This window comes from Sorex araneus, chromosome 3 (assembly GCF_027595985.1).
Source record: "Sorex araneus isolate mSorAra2 chromosome 3, mSorAra2.pri, whole genome shotgun sequence".
NCBI lineage: Eukaryota > Metazoa > Chordata > Mammalia > Eulipotyphla > Soricidae > Sorex > Sorex araneus.
This window is the reverse complement of record NC_073304.1, coordinates 50,062,177-50,081,663: the sequence shown is the minus strand read 5'-3', so window position 1 is coordinate 50,081,663 and position 19,487 is coordinate 50,062,177. Positions and strand designations below refer to the sequence as shown.

General features: G+C 42.2%; 1 pseudogene; it reads right to left on the bottom strand.

Moving 5' to 3' along the window:
• Window positions 1-7,642: 7,642 nt before the first annotated feature.
• LOC129403311 (craniofacial development protein 2-like) lies at window positions 7,643-9,714 on the bottom strand (annotated as a pseudogene).
• Between the last annotated feature and the right edge of the window lie 9,773 nt (window positions 9,715-19,487).

Sequence of the window (19,487 nt, the reverse complement as noted above, 5' to 3'; positions counted from 1 at the left end):
GGGGGGGCTAGGGGCGTGGGGGGGTTGGGGTGTGAGGGGGCGGGGTAGAGCTATACTGGGATTCTTGGTGGTGGAATATGGGCACTGGTGAAGGGATGGGTATTCGAGCATTGTATAACTGAGATTTAAACCTGAAAACTTTGTAACTTTCCACATGGTGACTCTTTAAAAAATTTAAAAAATTAAAAAAAAAAACCTGCACAGATTTTCCAGACATCTGAATAAGCCAGCTTAGAAGTAGATTCACAAAAAAAGAATGAAAGAAAAGAAAAGAAAATCTGTATATAAAAATCACAAGCAAGAAAATTAAAGCAGTCATCATAAATATCTTCCCGAAACAAGCCATGACAAGATGGTTTTACTAGTTCTGTCAAACTTTCAGCAATGACCTAGTGCCTTTTCTTAAGATCTTTCAAAACACTGAAGAGAATTTTTTTTCAAACACGTTTTATGAACTTAACAGTACCTAATGCCAAAAGCTTTTACACACTTTTGGAACATCACATACACACAAGGAAACCAACAAAAGAATATCACGATGAACATAAATAGAAAATACAATCAAGGCCATCCCTACCAAAGCCCCACTGACATTTTTCAAAGAAATAAAACAAGCCACTACTGAAACTTGTATGGAGTCACAAAATATCGGATGATAAAGCAATGCTGAGATAGGGGATAAAAAAGAGCAGTTGGGCTGTGGTGGGTGGGGGAGTGGGTGGGTGCAGCAGGGAGGAAAACTGGGACATTGATGGTAAGAAATGTACACTGGTGAAGGAATGGGTGTTGGAACATTGTATAACTGAAACACAATCACGAGCAACATGATGCTAAGAGAACCCTAGTTTCTACCCAAAAGATCCTAGAAACAATAGATTTTTATAGTAGTGTAGCAGGTTACAAAAATCAATACCCAAAAGTTCACGGCTTTCCTATATGCAAATAATGAAAAAAAAGAAAGTGAATCTTTTTAAATCTCGTTTACATTTGTGTCACAGAAAATCAAGTACCTCGAATCTTAACTGTGAATCTTAACTAAGGAGGTAAAGTACTTGGACAAGAAAACCACAAAACAACACTTCAAGAAATAAGAGGACACAAGGAAATGGAAATGCATCCCCGCTCATGGATTGGGAGAATTAACACTGTCAAAATGGCAATACTTCCCAAAGCATTATACAGATTCAATGTGGTCCCTTTAAAATACCTATGACATTTTTCAAAGTAATAGGTCAAACACTCCTGAAATTCATATGGAGCAATAAACCCCCACTTATAGCTAAAGCAATCGTTGGGGGAAAGACGATGGAAGGCATTACCCTTCCCAACTTCAAACTGTACTACAAAGTGGTAGTAATTAAAACAGCATTGGTATTGGAATAAAGACAGACCCACAGATCAATGGAATAGAGTTGAACATCCTGGCACAGACCCTCAAATACATGATCACCTAATCTTTTATAAGGGAACAGGATATATGAAGTGGAACAAGGAAAACCTCTTTAAAAAGTGGTGCTGAGAAAATTGGACAGCTACATTGGAAAAAAATGAACTCTGCCCTCTACCTAATGTCATGCACAGAAGTCAGATCAAAATGGATTAAAAACTTCAGCAACACACCTGAATCCATAGGTACATAGAAGAAAACATAGGCAAAACCCTCCAAGACATTGAAGCTCAAGGCATCTTCAAAGATGAAACACTACCGACCAAGCAAGTGGAAGCAAAGATTAACAAATGGGAGTACATTAAACTAAGAAGCTTCAGCACCTCAAAAGAAATAGTGGCCAAGATACAAAGACAGCCCATGGAATAGGAAAAACTATTCACTCAATACTAATCTGATAAGGGGTAATATCAAAGATATACAAGGCACTGGTAGAACTTTACAAGAAAAAACCTCCAACGCTATCAAAAAATGGGGAGAAAAAATGAACAGAAACTTTCAAAGAAGAAATTTGAATGGCCAAAAGGCACATAAAAAGTGCTCTACATTGCTAATCATCAGGGAGATGAAAATCAAAACAACAATGAGATATCATCTCACACCACAGAGACTGGAACACATCCAAATGAACAAGAACAACCAGTGCTGGCTGAGGGGGATTGAGTTTCCCTTTCTGCCCCAAGTAGAGCCCCAGCAGCCAAAAACCTCCAGAACCCAGCCAGAGCCATGCTCAAGGCCACTCTCCAGATGCTCGGACAGGCCTCACCCATGAAGGAACCGAAAGATGAACCCAAGTATGCAGGATCCGTGGCTGAGATCTCCAAGCCTGCTTGGATCGGGACTGGGCCTCCTCCAGCAGATCTCTAGTTTTCCAGTAGCTTGAAAGTCACACCCACAAACTGCCCTGATGCCATGTAATCTCATCAACGGCCAAGATCCAGAAACTAAAAAAAAAATCCAGAGAGCGACACAATTTTTCCTGGAGCACACAGCCGCATTTGTAACCACGCAACCTCTCATACTCTAGCCCACTGATGTGCCTAAAACAGCTCACATATGTTTGGTTTTAGCATATTTGCTTGTATTCTCTTATATACAGGCTTAAAGTGCCCCCAGAATGAAATCAACAACCTTTACACACTTCCCTCTTATTGTGCTGGGAAGATGCTTGCTGGTTGGGTGGGTGTTCGAATATTATCTGTAATGAAATATTGTGAACTACTTTATGAAAATAAAATGTATAAGCACTGTAGCACTGTTTTCCCATTGTTCATTGATTTCTGGAGTGGGCACCAATAATGTCTTCATTGTGAGACTTGTTGTTACTGTTTTTGGCATATTGAATACTCCACAGGTAGCGTGCCAGGCTTTGCTGTGAGGGCGAGATACTCTTAGTAACTTGCCAGGCTCTTGGAGAGCGCCGGAGGAATTGAACCCAGGTCGGCCACATGCAAAGCAAACACCCTACCCGCTATACTCATGCCAAAAGCAGTAACAACAGTAACGAAATGTATAAAATTCGCAAAAAAAAAAATCAGACGTGCTACTAAATAGAAAATATTCACACAAATACCTGACACAGGGCTAATAACCAAGATATATAAGGAACTTACAAAACTCAACAATAAGAAAACAAAAAGACCCACTGAAAAAATTGTGAGTATATCTGAATAGACCCCTCAGCAGTGAAGATACATAGAAGGTCAAAAGGCGCATGACTCAAATATCAGTTAAATGTAAATATAGACTGTAGTAAGATATTTCAGATCTGTGAGAATGCCACATATCAAAAGATAAAGAAAAAAAAGGTTCTTAAAAGAGTATAGAGAAAAAAGGAATCCTCATTGCAAAAATGTTGGTAGGATGTTAATTGATCCTTCCTCTATGGAAAAAAGGAGTAGAGTTCTCAAAAAAATTAAAATAGGACTACCATATTGTTTATAAATTCCACTCCCACTTATCTATCAAGAAAGAACACTAATTCAAGAAGATCTATATATTCATACCTACATCCCACTGCAGTGCTTTTTTTTTCAGAAGCCAAGATCAGAAAATGGTGAATGAATAAAGAAGTTGTAGTCCTATACATAATAACCTTTCAGTACCTGTGTTGCAAATCATAATGCCCAAAAGTAAACATAGTGAGATATATATACATGTGTGTATATGTACATGTATATATATATATATAGAGAGAGAGAGAGAGAGAAGAAAAGTGTCTACAATAGAGACAGGCTAGGGTGGGGGGTAGGAGGGTGACAGGACAGAAATTGGGAGCATTGGTGGTAGAAAATGTACACTGGTGAAGGGATGGATGTTAGCACACTGTATACTGAAACCTAATCATTAACAACTTTGTAACTGTGTATCTCACAGTACTTCAATAAAAACCTGCAAAAAAAAGAATAAGTGGTGGTCTATGTACAATGGAATACTACCCAACTATAAGGAAAGATGAAATCTTGCCTTTGTGACAAGGATGGAACCAAGGAAGTAGAATAAGAAGAACAAATAGTGGATAATTTCACTCAATATATGGCCTGTAAAAGAACAAATAAAAGAAATAGATAAATTCAAATGAAAAATGGACTGTGGACACAAAACTGTCGTCAAACATGGAAGAGGATCAAGGGGAAAGGACCCAGTGGAGTATGGCAGAGGATATATCAGCACTTTGTAGGTAGGTATGGTATGTTAACATATATTTTAAAAAGATGCGAAAGAATCTCTACGCATGTAGCTCTTCCATATCTACAGCCAAGCCTTCAAAGGACTGTGATCTCTGCCAACATCTTGACTATAACATCAGGAAATATCCTAAACCTAAGCCTAAAACATTTAGCAAGGTTCTTTCTGGATTCCTGCATCATAAAAATTGTATAAGATAGTAAATGCTTGTGGTTTAAGCCACAAATTGTCTTAAATTAGGTAAACTTGCTAAACTACAGTAGATAACTGGGCCAAAGAGATAGTATTGTTGCTAGGTCTTTTGTCTTGTATGCAGGCACCCCAGGTTTAATTCCCCAGCATCCCATATGGTCCTCCAAGCACTTCCAGGAGTAATTTCAGAGCCAAAAGTAACCCCTAAGCACTGCCAGCTGTGGCCCAAAAACAAAAATCAAAACAAGAGGTAACTAGTACAGGAAACCATTATCAATAAAATGCATTGTGCACCCACTCTAACAAGACCTATGCATATAGTCAATGTACACATATACAGCATCCTTTCTAAAAAGGCATGATTCTACATCAATGACTTTCCTGGATGGAGGGGGACGTTTTGAAACAGAAATCTACATTCAGACTATCAACTAAGCTCATTGAGAGAAATAGGTTTTCCCCACCCACTCTTTTCTTCACTCTGGAAAGGGGTTTGTTTGTCATTTAAAAACAAGCCATGCTGTTATCTTGGATGTCTTCATACTCTGACACCATGCCATATTTATGTTTTGTCCTATTTGTTGCCTTCCAACTGCAGCTGAGACACAGCAACATTTTCAAATAACAGGCGAAGAAAACAAATTCTTGGAAGAAAGCTGTCACCAGTTTTATTGGCAGCACAAAACTGAGTTTTTAGCTAACAGGACACACATAAATATCCCTGATGCCTACTTACTCCAAATGTTATGTCTCCCTGGCTTGTCATTAACAATACACATCAACACCCCAGACTCCGAATAAGGAAGAGACACTAGTGCCAACAGAGTGACAGTGTCTGGGGATGGCTCAGTGATCAGCAGCGAATGAGAAAAGCTCATCTCAGATACTCACTCTCAGGCAGCAAACAGAGCAGCCTCTTTCATCTGATTTAGTGTAGGCTTTGTGGCTATTTTACTTTAAGAAGGCCTGAGAAACTCCTGCCTGCTTCCCAGCAAATGTTTATTCTCCTGTACTCATTCTCTGAAAGACTTCAGACAAAGGCCTATGTCCTTTCCTTCCAAAGGACTGTCAACAAGCTGATGACCCAGAGTCTCTCTCCAGATCAATTAAGATTGGGGCTCCAATCTAGGTAGCAAATCCCAAGGGTTCTCTAGGTGTTCCCTGTGACTGAATATTGGCATATAAGATTAAAAAAAATTTTTTTTAAGAAGTTAGAGGTGGTACAGTGGGTAGAGCACTTGCCTTGCATGCAGCCAACATGGATTTAATCTCACACACCATATGTGATCCCCAAGCAATGCCAGAAGTAATCGTTTTGGATAGAGACAGGAGTAAGCCCTGAGCCCTAGGTGGCCCAAAAAATAAAAACAAAAATAAATAAAGTAAAATGAAAGGAGACGAGATTGGCAAAAATAGTTAATAGATTGAAAGTCCTCTTAGCCTTGGGTGATGATCTTAATTATCTAAATGCCATTTGTAAAGTGACTCCCACCTGTGCCCAACACTTAGGAGAATACTTTGTAGCAACAATCTCGTTCAGCCATTAGGCAGCTTGGCTTTGGATCCTGGTTCAGCCTTTTCTGAGGCTAGTAACACTCGCAAGTTTCTCATTCTCTATAAGTTTCAGTTTCTGAACTACATGTAATGCAGGATGACAAACCTATTCCCATCTCTCTGAAGCTATGTGGACAAACTATTAAGACTTGGCATCCAGTCTGTGTTCCAGAGATGGTAGCTGCTGCTATTTTTATCCTAAGTACATGATGGCATGGCTAGTAGAAGACCTGCTTATCTGGTAAAGAATGAACACCCATCCAAAAAGTAGGGTACGGACTGCCCTGTTTTCCATGATTTTCTGCTTTATACTGCTCTGTAATCATCTGTAATCATCGAGAGAAGCAATCACACCACTTTGCTGAATATCCAGGAGTCAAACAGGGTCTGGGTTAAGCATATCACATTCAGAGCAGAGCTTTGGTTACAGCTTTGGTACTTAACCAGTACTATACCAGGTGAATCCAGACACCGAGATAGAAATAAGATAAACATCCTCAACCCTGATTCTGAAGAAGGTAAGGTTCAGAACAAAAACAGCAAATATTCTCTCATCCCAGAAATATCTTGCAAGAAATAGCACTGTAGCACTATCGTCCCATTGTTCATCAGTTTGCTCGAGAAGGCACCAGTAACATCTCCATTGTGAGACTTGTTGTTACTGTTTTTGCATATCGAGTATACTATGGGGAGCTTGCAGGTGGGATACTCTCAGTAGCGTGTCGGGCTTTCCAAGAGGGACAGAGGATTTTGGGGCGCCTCTAATCACTTTACAGGTGATTTACAGGGATACTTTACAGGTGTCCTCAGTCTACCGAATGTAAGCAGCCGGTGATGTCCATCAGGAATCACGCGTAGAGTTCCAATAGTTCTATGCCTGGCATGCTGAGCCGCGCATTGTCTAAGGAGAGATAGTGGGCTGGGTTCGGGAGAGCTCTAGGGGTTGGCTCCATCTTGCCTCCAGTCAAATATGGCGTGATAACTATGCAAAATTAGTAGGGAGTGTCTTATGATGTGTCACACAGTTGCAAAAGTGGCCCCACAGTTTAGGAATATGTTCACTCATACATGAAGCTCAGCCCAAGCGTGTGAAAAGCAGCTTGGAGCGTGGCGGCAGTTGGGTTGTGGAGATCAGCTGTCAGGGCTGGGTCCCTTGGGGTAGGGACGTCTCTCATCTACCCTCCTCTGGGGCGCCCTGAGTGGAAACAGCCTGGCATGGAGTCTGGTGGTATGGTTAGGGGGCATCATTTTATGCTCCTTACTTAAAGGAAACTTAATCAATCACCTGTAGGATCTCACTTCTGGGGAACCCTAAAGGCTTTTAGGAATCTTAAACTTAAGAATCAGAGACAAAGACTTTATTCCATAAAATAGAAGAAATTCAACAGGTAAATAAAACTGAAAGAAACATCTTCAAATAGTTGGCATCAGTTTGACTTTGTTAAAGATAAGTTTTAAAGGAAGAACGGTGGAATCAAAAAGATGTGCCTGGAGCCAGAGATCCTTCATCCTCCTAACCACTTCTTCAAGGCTCTTGAAGACTTTCCATGTTGCTCTCTCACTCCTGTGCAGTTCTGGCGCCAAGTTGTTCCTCATGTTGAGTTCTTGACCCAGGTACACTTCGCTGCTACATTCAGAGATGTTCGTTCCATTGAGAGCATATGGAGCGTCAGGGACTAGTTCATTTTTCATGAGCATCATCTTGTTGAGATTCAGCTGCAGTCCGACCTTTCCACACTCGCAGTCAAAGTCAGCCAGCATTTGTGCCGCTTGGCTAATGTTTGGTGTTATGAGAACAATATCATCAGCGAAGCAGAGGTGGTGTAGTTGCTGACCATCTATCTTCACTCCCATTCCTTCCCATTCTAGTCATTGCATGACGTTCTCGAGAGTGGCACTGAAGAGTTTTGGTGAAATGGTATCGCCCTGCCTAACCCCTCTCTTTACATCAATGATCACTTCCTTGTAGAATGGTGAGATCCTGGTGGTGAATCCGCAATACAGCTCGTGGAGGATCTTGATGTACTGAGTTTGAGCACTCTGTTTGACTAGGGCTTCGATGACCACTTCAATCTCAATAGAATCAAAGGCCTTCTTTAAGTCAATGAACGTTAGACAGAGTGGCATCTTGAACTCTCACGAAACTTAATGAGTTTGGTCATCATGTGGATATGGTAGATCATGCTGAATCCTTTTCAGAACCTGGCTTGCTCGTACAGTTGTCCTTCATCTAGTGTTCTACCTATTCTATTCAGGATGACACGAGTGAACAACTTATAGCCAACAGACAGCAGGCAGATTGGGCGATAGTTGCTGATGTCGTGGATGTCTCTCTTCTTGTATAAGAGTATGGTCTTGCTGGTTTTCCATTGGGACAGAACCTTGTATTCAGACAGGTAGCATGTGAAGAGCCAAGCCAGTGTATTGATGAGTACTGGTGGCAGATTCTTCAGGTATTCGGGTCAGAGCTTGTCTGGACCGGGTGCTGTATGCGTTTTTACCAACGAAATGGCGTGTCGGATTTTGGAAGGGAGGACATTGGGAATGACATATCCATCCTGTGGAATTTGGTATGTGGGCAGGTGGACATGGCTGTCAAAGAGATCTGAGTAGAAGTCGTGAATAATCCTCTCCATTGCCTTTCTGGAAGATGTGATAGATCCATCAGGACATCAGAGAGCAGTCATCTTGGTCTTATAGTTGGCGAAGGACAGACGAGCATTGTGAATACTTTTCCAGGCTTCTGCTGCATCAGCCAACACTACTGCTCTTCTCTCTTTGAGGTTTTCCTTCATCGCTTCTCTGCACAGCTTGCGAGCTCGGACATTAGCTTATGGTTGCCTGAGGCTCACGCCAAACCACGTTGATGAATGAGCTCGAGAGTTTCCAAAGACAGGCGTCTGTTTGTGACTTTCTCATTCTCAGCATTCTTCGTGCAGTCATGAAGGTGCTGAACCAGTCAATTGTATTCCTTGTCGATGTTGTCAAGGACGGCATCATCCCACATTGCTGCAAGTGTCAAAGAGCTCCCAGTTGGTGGTCATTCTGGGAGTTCCCTTCTTAAACTTAAACTTTGCAGACCTTTCTCCCCGCTCTCTGAAGTAGAATTTTGCACGAAGGAGATGGTGGTCCGATCCTGTTTGGAATTTTGGGACAACAGCGACATCGGTCAGGCAAAACCTTTGATTGAATATGATGTGGTCAATTTTATTGTGGAACTGTCCACTGGGAGACTCCCATGTCCAGAGTTTAGATTCAACCTTCTGGAACTGTGAGTTACCATGGATGGTCTTGGTCAACATAATGAACTCAGACAGTCTCTCACCCTGATCGTTCCATTCTAGGCCATGAGTTCCAGTGTGGAGTTCTTTGGGCAACCTTCTCGGTCCTATCTTGGCATTAAAATCACCAATAATGATCTTGTAGAAGATGTGGTCTTCTTTATAAAACCTCTCCAGTTCCATGTAGAACTTCTCAATTTCTTCTTCGTCATAGTTGGATGTTGTTGCGTAGACGATGAAGATAGAAACTGCTGGCAGTGAGCCACATCTATTCAAGCATAATCATCTGATTCAGGCTGTTAGGCATTCGAATGAATCAATGCTCATGGCCAAGTTCGTGTTGACAAGGACACCAACGTCACCGACACCTCTGTTGTTACATGTTCCAAGAAACAATTCTTCTCCAGTGTCGAAAATGGTGTAATGTAATCAATGTCTTCTCGTTTCGGTCACACCAATGACGTCGTACTTGATCTTCTGTGCTTGCACCATCAGGTCCTCGATGGATGCTTCTAATGCCAGCGTACGTGCATTGAAAGTACAGACAGTCATTTTAGGCTTTCTTCGTTTTGGCAGTCTAGTTTGTCCCTGAGATTTTTTCAGCCTCTCCTTGCTCATCTTTCTTAACGCTGCCGTACTGGGGGCTCTTTCGGTGTCAGGTGAATGAGGCCCATTGTTGTTACTGTCGTGCACTAACATATGCCTCAGAGACCTGGACCCTACGCAAACAGAATGAGAACATTATTCGGGTATCCCAAAGAGGAATTAAAAGAGCTATGCTAGGAATATCATGTCTCACTCAAGTGAGAGAAGGAATCCGGAATTCTGACCTCCATTGACGGTCAAGAATCAGGGATGCCAAGACATCAAAAATCAGATGTTCTGAAAAGATAGCTGGTAGAATGTCTATCTTGCTGATTCTGTTGAGGTATGTTGTGTGGCCCAGCACATGGTCTATTCTGGAAAATGTTCCATGTGCACTGGAAAAGAATGTGCATTCCTTTTTGGGGGGATATAAAGCCCTGTATATATCTATTAGCCCTCTCTCTTCTATTTCTTCCTTCAAAGCCAGTATTTCCTTGGTGAGTTTTAATCTTCTTGATCTGGCCCAGATAAATCAGGAGCTGCTGAGAGTGAAACAGACCCTCTGCGCCTAAAGACTTTGATTCCAGAGACCTTCTAACACATTTTGGCATCCAGCGCAGCTTCTTACAGCAATGCACTGGGACTGTAAGCTGGGCTACAACCCCACGCTGCCCGGGGATGGATCTTTCCTCTCCACCCTGTTTTTCTGCACGGAAAATGGCAGCGGCAGCAATATCCACATGGCAAGAGCCATCTTTTTAAGACTCCTAACCCAGAGGTATATGCTTTTTACACTTGGGGCTCCTAGGGGATCATGGGAAATGGGTGTTAACAGCACGCTCTAGGCCCAGACAAATCGGGAGCTGCTGAGAGTGAAACGGACCCTCTGCACCTAAAGACTTTGATTCCAGAGACCTTCTAACACATTTTGGCATCCACTGCAGCTTCTTACAGCAATGCACTGGGACTGTGAGATGGGCTATGCAGTTTCTGGCAGAATTTTCCCTGGACTTTATACAGAAATCCAAAACCTTAACATCTCTTAATTGTCAACAATATGAAATGGTTCCTTTTTTAGCAGGTCTGACTTTGGGGGGAAACCCCAAATAATAACAGTGAGTTTTTTGTTGAAATATTGAAGGTAGTCAAAGTAGCAGCCATTTCTCTAGACTGAACTAAGCAACAGCCCCATGCCAGACAAGAAGAGGAAATATCCCTCTTTCGCGGTTGTTTCCCATTTTTGGGGAGAAACGCGGCGTGGCGTCCACCATACTATGAGGCACGGGAAGAGGGCTGGGGGGGGGGGGAAGGAAAAGGAAAAAAATAAAAAAGAGTTATGTACTTGGAGCAGTGGGGCTACATATCTCTTCATTCTAAGCAATGGAAAACTAATTATCAAATGCTTCCTTGGTAGTAGGGCTGTCCTTCTTGGAGGGAAACTCCAACAACAATAAACAGGTTCTATTTCTTTTTTTTTTTTTTTTGCTTTTTGGGTCACACCCAGCAATGCTCAGGGGTTACTCCTGGCTTTGCACTCAGGAACTACTCCTGGCGGTGCTTGGGGGACCATATGGGATGCCGGGGATCGAACCCGGGTCGGCAGCGTGCAAGGCAAACGCCCTACCCGCTGTGCTATCGCTCCGGCCCCAGGTTCTATTTCTTAAGGAAAAAAATCTTGATCTGTCCAGAGGTGATAGGGTGGTGTTGAAGTCTCCAACTACTATCGCATTGCTCGCAATGTCCTTCTTAAGGTCTGTTAGCAGCTGTTGTAGGTATTTAGCTGGTCCCTCATTGGGTGCATACACGTTTAGGAGTGTGATTTCTTCCTGCTGTACATATCCCTTGATTAATAAAAATTGGCCTTCACTATCCCTTCTAATCTTTTTCAACCTGAAGTCTATGTTGTCCGATACTAGTAAGGCCACTCCAGCTTTTTTAAGGGAGTTGTTTGCAGGCAGGATTGTTTTCCATCCTTTGACTTTGAGTCTGTGTTTGTTCTGGCTATTCAGATGTGTTTCTTGGAGGCAGCAGAATGTTGGGTTCAGTCTCTGAATCTACTTTGCCACTCTGTGCTTCTTAATTGGTGAATTAAGACCATTGACATTGAGAGAGATTATTGCCATGGGGTTTTGTGCCATCTTTCTGTAAGGGTTTGTTGTGCTTGTAGGGGTATTTCTTGTCTTACAGTAGCCCCTTTAGTCCTTCTTTTAAGTTTGGTTTTGAGTCTATGAAGTTCCTGTGTTGTTTATCCGCAAAATAGTGTATCATTCCTCAACTTTGAATGAGAGTTTGGCCGGATAAAGTATTCTTGGCAAAGCTTTCATTTCATTAAGCTTTTTACTATATCCCACCACTGTCTTTGGGCTTGGAGGGTTCCCTCTGATAGGTCTGCTGTGAATCTAAGGGCTGCTCCTTTGAATGTGATTTCTTTCTTCGACCTTGCTGCTTACAGCGTTGTGTCTCTATCCGTTACATCCATTATCCTAACTATGATATGTCTTGGAGTTTTTCTGGTAGGGTCTCTTTTAACTGGCACCCTTCTCGCTCCTTGAATCTGGATGTCTGCATTCTCCAGCTCTGGGAACTTTTCAGCAATGATTTTTTTGACTGTGGCTTTTTCATTGGGGTTGGTTCCCTAGCTTTCTGGTACTCCGATGATTCTAATGTTGTTCCTCTTGAAATCATCCCCTAGGACTCTGATTCTCCCTAGAGCTATTTTGAGGTCTCTTCCCATTGATTGTTGTTGCCTTTAGGCTTCCTGCAGCTCATCTTCAAGCCCACTGATTCTTGTTTCAGCGGCACCCATTCTATTGTTGAGGGCACCCACTGACTTTTTTAATTCATCTACCGAATCCTTTATTTGTGACATTTCCTTTTGTATTTTTTTTATTTCTGCTCTCATTTCTTCCCATAATTTCTCAGCTGTCTGTTGTATCATTCTGTCAGGTCCTCCTTTAACTTGTCAATCTTTCCAGTGAGTTCATTGAACATCTTCATGATTTCAATTTTGAATTCTTTATCGGAGAGCTCAAGTTTGTAGGAAATATCTACTGAGGCATCTGGATTCCTTTCATCATCCCTCCTTGTGGTGGGGATTTGTGCTGTTTCTTCATATTGTTGTGGTGGTATGAAAGAGGGACCTTCAAGTTCACCTCTGGTTGCAAAAAAGGATTCTGAATGGGCTTGGTCAGTGGTGGTCAATTTCTTCTGTACCTCCTCTAGAACATGTCCATCTCTGATGTTCCTCTATTCTTTATGTGAGGCTTCAAGTGATGCTTTATGAGAATGGGATCCTTTACCTTTGGCTTGAAGAGCTGCTTATATTCATTGGTACTTTTGAAAATTGGAATTAGCTAGCAACCTATTAGCTCACTATTTTTGGGACAGCTAAGATGATACTCAGGGACATAGGTGATGAACACTGAGACGTACCACATAATTGCTTAGTATTTGGAAAATATGTGTGGCCGCGTGAGCAGCCACCAGCTCAAGAGGAGGCCACGGCCACTTTTTTGAGGCCACGCCCACTTTGAAGAAGAAACAATTACCAGAAAAAAGGCAACCTACATACTGGGAGAAAATATTTGCCCACCATTCATGTGAAAGAGGGTTAATTTACCAGATACATATATCACTGATAAAATTTAGCAAAAATTTAAGTAATGGACACTATTAACAATGTAGAGAAGATATGAATAGATGTTTCTCAAGACATTCAGATATTCAATAGGTATATAAAAATGCTTTGCGTCAATGATAATTAGGGAAACTCAAATTGAAACAATGATATACTACCTGACCCCAGTGAGACTAACAGTCATTGCAAATACTGAAAGCAACCAATTTTGGCGTGGGGGGTAGGATGCCTATTGACTGCTAGTCAGAATATTGGGAGGTTTAAATCTTTTGGAAAATAATACAGACACTTTGTAAACAATGAAGAATTGATATTCCATATGCCCCAGCAACTTCACTTTGATATCTACTCCAAGGGCCAAATCTCCATTCCAAAAAGACATTTGCACTTCTATGTTTATTACCAGGCTAGCCACAATAGCTAAAATCTGGAAACAACCCAAATATTCTAGAACAGATGATTGGGTAAAGAAACTATGTTATATATCCACAATGGAAAACTACTTGACTATAAAACAGTGGTGCAAAATGGTGCAATTTACTCTTACCCGGATGCAACTGATGGGTTTCAACTGGGTGTAGTCAGTCAGAAAGATAATTCCAGAGATAATGATATCTCTCACATGTGAGACAAAGAAGCAGGTAAGAGAACAACAAATAGTCTATATGAATTGTACCACACTGAGATATGTATGTATGTGGTGAGGGTGGGTGATTGTTTGAGATTGCAGACAGGATTGCAGGGGACTCTGAGGCAATGATGGGGGCAGATAAGGAACACTTGTGTGGGAAGTGCAGTTTTGGAATATTGTATTCATGAAACCCTATCATTGAGTATTGTAAGATCATAAACCACAGTGACTAAAATGAAATAAAATTTTAAAACATTAAAAAAAATTAGATGGGCCAGATATGTAATGTGATTCAGAGATGACTGCTGGACTAGAGCTGTTACCGACTGGATTCCACAGGATGTCAAAAGACTGCGTGTCCGCCCACCAACAAAATTGTCAGACTTCTTCTTCAAAACCTGAATGAACGGTTTGAGGCACTTCCTGTCCCTGGAGCAAGCAGATATCATTGGGCTACACTAGCACACGACAGGGACAGATGGAGACGTTACTGACACTCGCTTGAACAAATCAAAGATCAACAGGAAGACAAGTGATACAAGTGGTACAATTGAAGTTTTAAAGGACAGGACAGAAAGGGGGATGGGCAGAAGACAGGAAGCAGGAAATGCCTGGTGGGAAGGCAGGAATGAGGAAGAGTCTCTAGGAAGCAGAAGTCAAAGTAAGATGCACATGAAAGATCATTTTTAGGGAAAATTCCTGTGAGAGAAAATGGGGAATAAGGCAAAGAACCTTGACTTGTCATCAGAACAAAATGCAGGTCTGAGGCCTGGTGACAGCAACAGTAAAGAAAGGAGTGTATTAAAGTATCTTGGACTACAGTGCAGCTCTGAATTCCACAGGGCCATGAGGATTACTTGAACCAAGTTGTCCTTCAGGAGGTCTGCTTTAGTGTCCCTGCTTTATTTAGTCCTTGGTTGGGAGCAGCCCAGGGGCAACCTGACCAGAAATAGTTAATAATACTAGGAGAGGGTGGGAAAGTGGGGGACATATTTACAGGGTTTACAGCAATTGCCTTGCATACAGCCAACCACAGTTCAATCCCTACACCTCATGATTCCTTGAACATCACCACCTGGTAGGGACCCCTGAAACTTTTCTAAACACTACCTGGGAGGCACACAAAGAGTACAATAATCTAGTTACAAAATAATAAAGTTAAGAATATGTAAAGTTCTGAGCAGGAATTATGATCAATAATATGCACTGCAATTTGGAAAGCTGCTAGGAAAAGGTAGTAAATAGTCTTACGTTGATGATTATTTCCCAAAGTATATAAATCATTGTATCACTGTCATCCCATTGTTCATTGATTTTCTCGAGCAGGTGCAGTAACATCTCCATTCGTCCTAGCCCTGAGATTACAGCAACCTCTCTTTACTCGTTCTTCTCAGCGGTGCCACATTGGAGGCTCTTTCAGGATAAGGGGAATGAGACCTATCATTGTTACTGTATTTGACATATCAAATATGCCACGGAGAACTTGCCAGGCTCTGCCGAGTGGAAAGGGTGCTCTTGGTACCTTACCAGGTTACCTAAGAAAAAGAACTAGGCTATAAGAGGTCGCTTCCAGGGTTGGAGTGATAGCACAGTGGGTAGGGCGTTTGCCTTGCACGCAGCCGACCCGGGTTTGATTCCCAGCATCCCATATGGTCCCCTGAGCACCACCAGGAGTGATTTCTGAGTGCAAAGCCAGGAGTAACCCTTGAGCATCGCTGGATGTGACCCAAAAAGCAAAAAAAAAAAAAAAAAGAGGTCACTTCTGGGAGTATTGTTTTTATAGTCTCTGGATCTTGGCCAAAGATGGGATTACAAGGCACCAGGGGCAATTTGTGGGTGTGGCTGCCAAGCTACTGGAAAATGGGGGGTCTGGGTGGAGGAGACCCAATCCCAATCCGAGCAGGCTTGGAGATCTCATCCCTGGATCCCACACACCTGGGTTCCTCTGCCGGTTCCTTCATGTGTGAGGCTCATCCGAATGTGTGGAGAGGGGCCTTGAGCATGGCTGTGGCTGGATATTGACTCATTATTCTGTACACCTGAAACTAAGATAATGTTGTATTTCAACTATACTCCAAGTTTTTATAATACTATATTAAGTACTTGTTGTTATAAGAGTGAATACTTCCATAGCTGGAAGCCTGCCTCACGAGTGGAATGGAGAAGACAGGTAGAATAGAGAAGGGATCACCAAGAAAATGATGGCTGGAGGAATCGGTTGGGATGGGAGATGTGTGCTGAAAGTAGATAATAGACCAAACATGATAACCTCTCAGTATCTGCATTGCAAACCATAATGCCCAAAAGTAGAAAGAGAGTATAGGGAATATTGTCTGCCATGAAAGCAGTGAGAGGGTGATAAAGGGCGGGGGGGTGGGGGGTAATACCAAGGATATTGGTGGTGGGTAATGTGCACTGGTGGAGGGATGGGTGTTTGATCATTGTGTGATTGTAACCCAAACATGAAAGCTTGTAACTATCTCATGCTGATTCAATAAAAATTTTTTTTAAATTTTTAAAAAGGAGAGAGTAAATCTTAAAAAATGTTACTACACACAAATTATATTTATGTGAGGTGACAGAGATTTAAGATAACCTTATAAAGATTTCTCAGGAGAAAATGGGTCTTTTATTTTCTTTTTGGTCCACACCCAGGAATGCTCAGGAGTTACTCCTGGCTCAGCACTCAGGAATCACTTTCTTGTGGAGTTCTGGACCGTATTGGATGTTAGGGATGTAGCCTGGGTTGGCAGCATGCAAGGCAAAAGCCTTACCCACTCTACTATCTTTCTTCTTATACGTACTATCTCTCTCTTATATTTGCTTATATGAAAATTTTTAATTCTCTCCCTTCTATAAGAGCAGTAACAACTCCTGAGAAGAGAGAGAGGGATTAGTACTCAGAGAGTACTGAACCAGGAAAGTCCAGAGTATGTTTGGCAAACAATGAGATATCTGTGTAGCTTATAACATTGTTTTTCTTTTTCTTTTTTTTTGTAATTTTACCTTTTATCTACCTATGTGTAAAATAGGAAAGACACCATTGTTGAAGGTCATTCAGAGTAGGACTTCATAAACTTTTTCCACTTAAGACCCATTTTCCGGGCTGAAGCAATAGTTCAGCAGGCAGGACGTTTGCCTTGCATGTGGCCAACCCGGGTTCAATTTCCAGCATCCCATATAATCCCCCTGAGCACTGCCAGGAGTAATTCCTGAGTACAGAGCCAGGACTAACCCTGAGCATTGCTGGGTGTGACCCAAATAGAAAAAAAAAAAGACCCATTTTCTCCTGAGAAATTTTTACATAACCCCAGGCATACAGGTATTAAAAAATAGGCATACAAATAAAAATATTTACTAACAATGAACAAGTTTATTTTAAAACAAATTTTAAAGTTTTTTAGTGATCCACCACTCCCCTGGCCCCATTTAATTATAAGACCCTATCCAGAATTATGATCCACCATTTAAAAAGCTCTGCTCAAGAGAACATTACCACCAATTGACCCACAAGTTGGAGCTGGGCAAGGGCTGGGGGGAAATCTTAGCTTCTCCCCTTTCTTTGGAATACGAATTTCACTTGCCTTCCCTATTGCCAGAAGCTGCCCAAGGGCACAGCCTTAAGCTAGTAATGTGATGTCATCATCAAAAGAACAGAACCAGAGAAATAATACAGAGGTTAAGCATTTGCCTTGCAAGGAACACATCCTAGTTCAATCCCTTTACCCCTGACCACTGTATACTGCGAGAAGTGACTCCCAAGCACAGAGCTGGGCGTATCCCTGGAACACTGCCAGTGTGGCCCAAAACCTCCATCCTTGAAATAAAGACCATCCCGGGGCTTGGGCAATAGCACAGAGGGTAGAGCAATTGCCTTGCATACAGCCGATCTGAGTTCAATTCCCAGCATCCCATATGGTCCCCAAAGCAGCACCAGGAGTAATTCCTGAGTGCATGAGCCAGGAATAACCCCTATGCATCGCCGGGTATGACAAAATAGATAAATAAATAAATAAATAAATAAAAGACCATCAGAATATGAGATATGCTATAGATCACCTGCTAAAGTTTTTATATAAATTTTGAGATTTGGCAGGTGAGTGCAGAAAATGACTTTTATAGCCACTCAAGATTAGTCTTATAATTTCCCTCATTCAGAAAAATTGCCATTGGTGTTGGAGAGATAGTATAAGAATTCAGCTTACCTTGATTCCATTTTAATCCCCAGTATACTATATAGTCCCCTGAGCACCTCCAAGAATAGTCCCTGAGCACAGATTCAGAATTAAGTCTTGATCACCACTGGATCTTGCCCAAAAAAACCAAAAACACTGCCATCTAACTATCTAGGGTGCTCTGCCTCTTTTGTGGACTCTCTGCCTTCAACCTATAATAGCCACATTACACCTTGGAAGTTCCCAAGGTTCAGGTTGTTACCCAACAGTCGTTCATGAAGATCAGTACCTGAATTTCAGTTTCCAAACAGTAGTAAATATCCTGTGTTTCTCTGTGTTCTCAGTCTCTTGGGACAAAGGGGGTTGGAGAGGGTTTTGTCTCCTTTTGACCTTGAATTGATAATAGAGCCCAGGATCCATGGATGAAGTTTACTAAGAAAGCTATCTACTGGGAATACTGTTTTTTAGTTCCCTAATTGCCATTAGGAGACTCCACAGTACCCATTAAGAGATGTACTTGACTCAAGAGCTGCATTAATAGATTAAAAAGAAAGGTAGAGAGTCCTACAAGCTTTGACAAAAAACATCTCTGAAAGTCTCTTATTTCATTTTAAAACACCCTTCAAAAATTTTTCCAAGTGTTCTTTAATGTTTCCAAATTATAATATGAAATATATAGTGCTATAATAAATATAATATATATACATATATATATATAAAGCAGAACTCATGGCTGCTTCTCCCAGAAGGGAGCATAAAATGAAGCCCCAATAACCATGCCACTGGACTCCACGCCATGCCACTGGACTTCACTCAGGGTGCCCCCGAGGGGGCGGGTGAGAGCCCTCCTCTCCCCAAGGGACCCAGCCCCAGCAGCCAACCTCCACAACCCAACCACCGGCATGCTCCAGGCCACTTTCCACACGCTAAGGCTGACTTCATGCATCAGTGAAGTCCCACAGAACCCAGGTAATGAAGAACTTTGTGACCTTGGACTGAAGGCTAAATAGGAACCAGGAGCAGAGATCCTCTGCCTGCTAACCCCAGTCTCCAGCGGCCCAGGGGTCATGCCCATAACCCACCTCCTGCCAGCACCAGATAATCTCCTCATCAGCCACCCTCCAGAACTCACAGCTGCTTCTCCTAGAAAGGAGCATAAGATGAGGCCCCCATAACCATGCCACCGGACCCTGTGCCAGGCTGTTTTCACTGGGGGTGTCCCAGAGGGGGCAGGTGAGAGCCCTCCTCACCCCAAGGGACCCAGCCCCGACAGCTGACCTCCACAGCCTAACCACTG